Here is a 9,370-nt window from a genome sequence, read left to right as displayed (position 1 = left end):
GAATATATGATAATTTGAACAACCAAAGGGCACATTCTGCAAGCCTGCTTCCTGGCCGCCAGCACTCAATCCCTCTCTTTCCATGAGTCTAGAGTCCTCAGCTTCTCCCTGTCTCTGTGTCCTTATCTCTTCCTCCACCTCTGGTGTCACTGCTTCTCTGGAAACAATCCCTCATTCCACTTGTGCTCTTTTCTCTTGATAGTCCTAGGGTCCTCTGTTTCTGGACTTGTGTATTCTTTCATTTACTATGATATATACACTATTATAGTTATAATGAACACCAGACACTGTGCTATGGCCATGGACCATGCATTTACTGAACTTACATTCTGTTGGGAAATGTATCTAAAATATGCCATTTTGTAGTCAGTTTTCTTCTCTGGATCATAAACAACATTCTAATGTCATTTTTCTACAAACTAATATGTGGCCCTGTAGGATAATGTGGTGAATTGAAGGTCGGTTTGAACCACAAAGTCAAATTCACCAGCTGCTCCTCAGAAACCCTATATCGGGTTGCTATGAGTCAGAATTGACTCGATGGGACTTAACAACAACAACAATAACAATATTATATATTACAAGGGAAAATGGTGGTTCTATATGATAAGCATTGGACTCAAACCGCAAGGTTGGCAGTTCAAGCCCATCAGCAGCTCGGTGGGAGAAAGACTTCCTGTTCCTGTAAAATATCTAAAGCAGAAGCCCTGTATAGGGTTTCTATGAGTCGAAATTGACTCCTTAGCACTTAACACAACAAACAATAGTTATATATAGTACCCATTGAACAGGTGTACTATAGTTTACTTAACCAGTCTTCTCCTGTGGGACACTTCAGTTCTTTCCTATTGTGTGCTGTCAAAATGAGTTGCGATTCACAACATAAATGATATTTGGAAGTAAAGTTATTTCAGAAGCAAATGAAATCTGTAGCAATATTCAAAACTCAGGACTTACTGGGTTTATAAATCCCTGTTGCCACTATAACTAGCCATGTCAGGCTCACTCATCTGTCTATTAAAGTAACTGAAGAAACATTTATTTTGGGTTCAGTTTTTACCCCAAGAGAAGAGTCTTCCTAAGGATCTGCTGCATTTCCTTTTACATGATGGATGATGGTTAGGGTTATATGTTCATTTGATTGAGCCATGATCCTTAGTAGTTTGGCAGTTTTGTAATGAGTTATTTGGGCAGTTATGGAATAATGTAGTTATCCTCTATTTTGTGATATAATATAATCAGCTCCAGAATGTGATCTGCCAACTCTTGAGGGTATGGCCTTCATTCAATATATATATATATATATTCTGGCAAAATTCAATGACTTTTTGCTCATTCTGAATACTGCATCAGGCTCATCATTATTTGACCTCTGGTTCTTGGAACTCAAGCCAGTGGCCTGAAGTATTGCTAGCTGATTTGGGGGTTCATCCACCTCAATAGTCTGACATTGGCCCATAGATTTGGGATTTGTAATCCTCTACAACTATGTGGCAAGTCCCTTAGGGAGCTAAATTACTCTTTATGTGTATATGACATGAACCAGGCAAATCTGCTGCAAATAATCTTATTGTTGTTAGTTGTCCTCAAGTCATCACCAACTCATAGTGACCCTACACACGCAGAACAAAAGGTCACCATTAAATGGTATATTTAAACCCATTATTGCAGCCACTGTACCAATTCATCTCATTAGAGGGGAAAGTCTTCCTCTTTTTTATTGACCCTCTACTTAACTAAAGGAGCTCTGATAGTGTAATGGTTATGAACCAGGCTATAAACCTCAAGGTCAGCAGTTCGAAACTACCAGCTGTTCTGTGGGAGAAAGAGGAGGCTTTCTGTTCCCATAAAGATTTACAGCCTCGGAAAACCTGTACAGGGTCGCTGTGAGTTGGAACTGACTCCACGGCAAATAACCAACCAACCAACTACTTTAGTAAGAACAATGTCCTTTTCCAAGGACTGGTCCCTCGTGTTTATTTTTGTTGTCAAGTCGGTTCCAGCTCTTAGTGACACTATATAGCATTTCTGAGGAGCAGGTGGCAGGTTTGAACTGCCAATCTTGTGATTTATAGTCCAGTGCTTACCCTATAGTGTCATGGTCCCTCCTGATAATGTATACAAAGTACATAAGACAAAGTCTTGCCATCCTTGATACTTAGGAACATTCTGGCTGTACTTTTCCCAACAAACATGTGTTTGTTCTTCTGACAGCCCATGATATTTTTAATGTTCTTCTCTAATACCATAATCAAAATGTATTAATTCTTCTCTCATCTTCCTTATTCATAGTTCAGCTTTCACATGCACATGAGGCAGTTGAAAATACCACGGCTTGGGTCATGCACCCCTTAATCCTCAAACTGACATCTTTGCTTTTGAACACTTTAGACTATTTTAGAGGTTTTTTTTGTAGCAGATTCGCTCAAGTTTTAGTTTTTACACACTGCTTCCATGAGCATTGATTGTGGCTCCAAATACAATTAAATCCTTGACAGCTTCATTTTTTTCTCATGATGTAGTTTATTGGTCCCATTGTGAAATTTTTTGTTTTCTTTACACTGATAATACTAAAGGCGGTATTATTTGATCTTTATCAGCAAGGACTCAGTCCTCTTAACTTTCAGCAAGCAAGGTTGTGTCATCTGCATATTGCAAGTTGTTAATGAGCCTTCCTCCAATCCTGATGCTGTGATCTTAATATAGTCTAGCATCTCAGATTATTTGCTCAGCATACAGGTTGGTGAATGAAAACAACCCTGATGCACATCTTTTCTGATTTTAAGCCAGGCAGTATCTCCTTGTTCTATTCAAATAACTACCTCTTATTCTATGTACAGGTTCCACATGAGCACAATTAAGTGTTCTTGAAGTCCTGTTCTTCATAATGTTATCCATAGTTTGTTATGGTCCATACAGTTGAACATCTTTGCATAGTCAACAAAACAAAACAAAAACCCCACAAATAAACATCTTCCTGGTATTCTTTGCTTTTAGCCAAGATCTCTTGGATGTCATCAATTATATACCTTGTCTAAGGCTGGGTCCGCTAGAGAGGTTTTATGTCCAGGAAATGGCTCACACTATTGTAGAGGTGGGTAGTTCCAAGTCCATGGATTGGATGTCAGGTTGGAGACTTCTGACTCACATAGTTGTAGGGTTGATAAACCAAGATCAGCAGATCATATGGAAGGAAGGCAGGCAGGTCTGGTAGGTAAGAAGGAAGCTGCTGATGACTCTCAGGAGCGGGAGTCAATAGAGCAGGCCACTGGATCAAGTCCAAAGAACCGTAGATCAGAGAGTCAGCCAGATGCAAGATCCAGACCCAGCAGAGACCCAACAAGTTTTGCCTGAGTATCCAGTATATGGAAGCAAACCACACCCCTGAGGAAACTTCCTTTCAATTGATTGGTTACTCATAGAATACTTGTGTCTGATAGTAATGATATTTTTCCATAATTTCCACATTCTATTGGGCCAACTTTTCTTTGCAATGGACACAAATATGGATCTCTTCCAATCAGTTCGCCAGGTAGCTGTCTTCCAAATTTCTTGGAATAAACTTGTGAGGGCTTCCAGCATCACACCAGTTTCTTGAGACATTTCAACTCCTGAAACCTTGTTTTTGTTTTGTTTTGTTTTTGGTAGTGTCTTCAGTGCAGCTTGGATGTCTTCCTTCAATACCATCAGTTCCTGATTATATACTACATTTTGAAATGGCTGAATATTAGCCAACATTCTTTACAGCTTCTTTTGATGCTTCCTGCATCATTCAATATTTTGCCATTGAGTAGGTTCTAACTCATAGTGACCCTGTATCAGGTGGTGGTGGTTATATGCCATGGAGTCGGTTCCGACTCATAGTGACCCTGTACAGGGTTTCTGAGGCTGTAAATCTTTATGGGAGCAGAAAGGCTCATCTTTCTCCCATGGAACAGCTGGTAGTTTCGAACTGCTGACCCTGAAGTTAGCAGTCCGATTCACAACCACTATGCTACCAGAGCTGTATCAGGTAGAATCTTTCAATATTATAAACCAAGTCATGACTAAGGAGAGGTTGTCCTGACTGGGAAAACTGTGCAGTGAGAATTTCTGACCCTGTATTGTAACCTGTTAACTTCCTAAATAAATACCATAACTGTTATTATTGTCTCTGACTTCTGTGTTGCCATTACAACAGATTATTGAACCCAGATGAGCAGTAGAGAGTTCTGTGTGAGGAGTGGTTTGGTTCACTTTTGGAACAGCTCTTCTTTAGTTGTATATTGAGAGCCATCCAACCTTAGGTTCTCATCTTCTGGCACTGTATCAGATAACACTTTGCTGCTACTCATAAGGTTTTCAGGGGCTAATCCCTCAGAAGTGGACCTCACATTACTTCTTACTAGTCTGTTCTTAGTCTGTACGCTCTGCTGGAACCTGTCCACCATGAGAGACCTTGTTGGTATTTTTAAGTCATTGGCATAGCTTTCAGCATCACAGCAACACTTAAACCTCCAGAGTATGACAAACTTACAGATGTGAGTAGAAAAAACCCTCTTTTAAAGTGTTAATAAAGGTGCCACTTTGAGGACTAAGGTGCACCTGCCCCAAGTCATGGCATTTTCAATAACCTCATATGCATAGGAGAGCAGGACAATAAATTTGGGACACACAGGAAGAACTAATGCCTTTGAATTATGCTACTGGTGAGTAAGCCAACAAATCTGTTAAATGAACACAACTGTCTTGGAAGAAGTACAACCAGAATGCTCTTTAGAAGTAAGGATAGTGAGACTCCATCTCACATCATTTGGACATGTTATCAGGAGGGACCTGTCCCTGGAGAAGAACACTATTCTTGGGTGTTTCGTTCTGTTGTACATAGGGTTGCTATGAGTCAGAATCAATCAAATGGCACCTAATAACACAACATAGCTGTATGTATACATATGTAAATAAGCTTTTGTGGTTTTTGCTTCTCTCACTTTACATTAATTGAAGCTGGGACATTATATGTGTGGTGTAGTGAGTTCATTAATATGGCCCTCTTGCTAGAGTGGACCTCAAGGTCGGTGGTTCAAGCTCACCAGTTGCTCCTCAGAAATCTAATACAGGGTCGCTATGGGTCAGACCTGACTTGACAGCACTTAACAACAACAAGAAGCTATAATGGACATCCTGGTGTGGTAGATATAAAAAGCACTGGACCGCAAGGTCAGTTTGACTGCAAGGTCTGCATTTCAAACTCACCAGCTGCTCCTTATATACACTATACAGGGTCCCTATGAGTCAGATCCAACTCGATGGCACTTAATAACAAAAATCTAGCTACAGTGTTCCACCTGTCATTTGTCAGTTTGTCATATTGTGGTTGCTTGCATGTTGGTGTGATGCTGGAAGCTATGCCACCAGTGTTTTTAATACCAGCAGGGTCACCCATGGTGGACAGCTTTCAGTGGAGCTTCGAGACTAAGACAGACTTGAAGAATGAGAGGGAGACTATTTCTGAATGTTTAACCACATGAAACCTTATGAGTAGCAGTGGAACATTGTCAGACATAGTACTCGAAGATGAAAACATTATAAATAGCACCAGAATATTGACAAATATATTGCTGGAAGATGAGCCCCTGAGGTTGGAAGTAACTCAAAACATGAATGGGGAAGACCTGACTTCTCAAAGTAGAACTGACTGTGATGAAATAAATGGAGTCGACCTTTCAGCACCTCTGCTGGAATGTGCAGGTATCTTTTACTTATAAGAATCATGTACAAGATTTCAGGAAAACGTGTTAAGTAACAAAATATCTCTGCAAGGAAGTCACTGGCAAAATCCTAGGGCATGTTCTTACCTGCGAGGGCTGGTCTTTAGGGAGGGGAGGTTTGCAGTTTGTTTACTAAATTAGTCATGCCGCCCAACATTGACTTTCCTTCAGGTAAAGGGCTTAAATAAATTAGACTGTAAGCAAGAAGAGAAATTTAAAATTTAACCCAATTCAATTTTGTAAACGACTTCAGGCAATACTGTTTTATTTCTCAGAATAAAAGAAAGCCCCTTTTCTGCCCACAGGAGTCTAAAACATCATTACAGCAATGTGTAAAATTTAATTTAGAATAGAAATGGTATGTTTTTTTTCAATAAATGTATTAAGTATCCTGAGATGCCTCATGTGTATAATCTTAAAAGGCTGCTACCTATATTATTCTTAAACAAAGTTGGCTCTTCAGAAGTTATTGAGACTCCAAAATTATTCCATATATCCATTTGAAGGTCTCTTGCTTATTTTATGTGCTTTATCAGTGAAGTGAAGCATACATATGCAACAGACCAATTGCATTTAATTCACTCTATGAAGTCATGTTCTAAGTACTGCAAGGAATTTAACAGTGATGAATCTCAGGTAAATAGCATTTTCTGGTTTTAAAGAATTAATTTTATTCACTTTTTCTCTTACCTAAGGCTCAAAGAAACTATGAAATTATAAAAAATTAATGACTTTCTACAGATGCAGAAATGGAGATTCAGAAAGAAGACTGAAAGGCAACAGGTTTTTAGTTTAAATTTCAGTTTTGTCATCCAATGTCCTATGTAATTTTGAGCAAGTGATTTATTCTAAAGGCTGTTGATTCTAAACCAACCTGCTGTGGATGAAAGGCTAGACAAGCTGCCCCCTAAAAACCCTATGGAGTAATTCTACTCTGTAATACATAAGATCAACATGAATAAGGACTGACTTTATGATCCATACCAACAACATGTATAGTAAATGGAGTCAGATGTAAGAAATTAGTTAGCTCTTTGCTGAATGAAAATGAGTACAAATACACAGTAAGTACCATTTACTAAGAAAACAAAGCATATGCTTCCTGGAGTTCTTTAATTCATGCCATGATTTAAGTGTTCTGCTTCTCACCAAAACACTGGTGATTCAATCCCACCAGCCTCTCAGTGCAGAAAGATGTTGCAATCTGCTTCCATAAACATTACAACTTTGGAAACCCTATGGAGCAGTTCTACCCTGTTCTAAATGGTCACTATTAGTTGAATTTGACTTGATGGCAATGGGCTGTTTTTGTTTTTTACAAAATACAACATTTTTTATTTAAAATTAAAAAATTACATTAGTAATTTTTCAGGGTTATCAGTGTTTATAGAATGAATGAGTGACTCCAGCAAGACTGATATTTCTCTTAATACCTTGTGGAAATTTGTGCACAGATCCTCAGGTTTATAGAATTTTACAACCAACAAGGTCATGACAAAACACCTAGTTCAATCTCATTTTATGAGGAAATTGAGTAACAGCAGAGAGGGAGCTACCAAAATTCAGACACTTGCTCATTCCAGAGTTAGACCCTATGAACTTAAACAATACATCTACATATACTATAAGTCTTAAATTATTTGCAGCCATAATCATTTTGATTGAAGGGTGGGTAGAAGGGATGCACTTTTGCAGTCTGACTCCCAGGCTGAACAGGTCTGCTTAGAAGCCACAATGAGGTGCTTAATCCCAGGGGAACAGGGAGAAGGGCCTCAGAGATACCAGAAAAAGAATTTGACTTTAAGAAAAAAATTCCTAAGACAATGTATAAAGGAAATTCTCTATTCCTTTCTTTTTGGTGTGGGGCCATAGGATAAGCATTTGACTTCAAGGTCAGTTTGAACCACAAGGTTGGCAGTTCAAACTCATCAGTTGAACCTTGGAACCCCTATACAGGGTCACTATAAATTAGACTCGACAACACTTAACAACAAATCTTCTTGGTATTTGGTTCTCAGGACCCACAGGAGGTCACTGACCTATAAATTCAGAAATATAGGGGGGCTTCTGCAGGTTCTTCTGCAAGCAGGTCTGGGGAGCTGAGCCATATTATTTTCATGAGATAGTGAATCTCATACCCATTGCTATGGAGTTGACTTTGACTCATAGTAACTATGGTGGTGGTTGGAAGGTTACATGCTGTGGAATCGGTGTGACTATGGGACCTAGTAAAACTACTCCATAGGGTTTCCCAAGCTATAAATCTTTATATCACATCTTTATCCCAGGAGTGGCTGGTGTGTTTGAACTGCCAACCTTCCAGTTAGCAACCCATTGCTTAGTACACAAGGGCTTCTTTAGCAGAAACAAAATCACTGACTTTTTGAAAAATTTCCAGAAGCAGCAATGGATAAGAGTCTGCTTCATGTCCTCTAGGAGAACTTTAAAACTCAATGGACTAAAAATGAAAACCAAAAAACAAAGTACCAGAAGCTATACATCCAGAATGCTATAGATTTTTATAGTGTTGTGGGTTAATGCGCCGGACTGCAAAGCTGGTTTGAACCGCAAGGTTGGAGGTTCAAGCTCACAAGCTGCTCTTTGGAAACCCTATATAAGGTGGCTATGGGTTGGAACCAGCTTGATGGCACTTAACAACAACAACAACAACATGAAGATAATGGGATTTCTGGTTTGGCACTGTAGCATCAGCACTGGACTGTGAACCACAAGGTTGACAGGTCAAACCCACCAGCTGATCCTCAGAAACCCTGTATAGGGTTGTTGAGTCGGTATCGATTCAATGGCACTTAACAAGATCAACAACAAAGGTAATGAACTAGTCCCATCCCTTGTTGCTATTGTTGTTAAGTGCCATCAGGTTGACTACTGCAACCCTATCCACTCCCTTGTTATTGTTGTTGTTTATAAGTGCTGTCCAGTCAGTTCCTACCCATAGGTTTCTGAGAGAGGCTGGTGAGCTTGAACTGCTGACATTGCGGTTCAATGCATTAACCCACAGTGCCATACCAGGACTCCATGTACCCCCTTAACCTTCCTCAAATTCCCTCTCCTCTTTTCTTTACAGACATGCTAGACACTTTGTAAAGATCTGAAGATCTGAAGATGGTGCTATACTAAGAAATCTGGATTACAATGAAACTATTAGAACATGTTGAAAGAATAATTAATTTTCATCAGGCTAATTTTTACAGATATATGATTTTCCCAACAGAAATGACTCCAATAAATTCTTTTGTTCTGTTGGATATCCTAAGGACTGTTCTGTATGCTAGAAAATGGTCTTTTGTGTTGACTGTGGCTTTGGAACTTGTCTTTAGTACTACTCTTGCATTTAGCAGACATGTGTAAGAAATGACCATTTTCTGAATTGCTGTAATATCAATACTGTTTTATTAATTTTTGCTGTATATTTATGTTGTATATTACCTGGTAGTGTGTTGTTTTTGTTAGGAGCCATAGAGTCAGTACCAACTCATAGCGACCCTATGCACAACAGAACGAAACACTGCCTGATTCTGCGCCAACCTCACAATTGTTGCTAGCCCATCCCTGCCACCACTGGGCCAGTCCATCTCATTGGAGTGTCTTCCTCTTGTTAG

This window comes from Chrysochloris asiatica, unplaced genomic scaffold (assembly GCF_000296735.1).
Source record: "Chrysochloris asiatica unplaced genomic scaffold, ChrAsi1.0 scaffold00120, whole genome shotgun sequence".
Taxonomy (NCBI): Eukaryota; Metazoa; Chordata; class Mammalia; order Afrosoricida; family Chrysochloridae; genus Chrysochloris; species Chrysochloris asiatica.
This window is presented reverse-complemented; position numbering follows the sequence as displayed.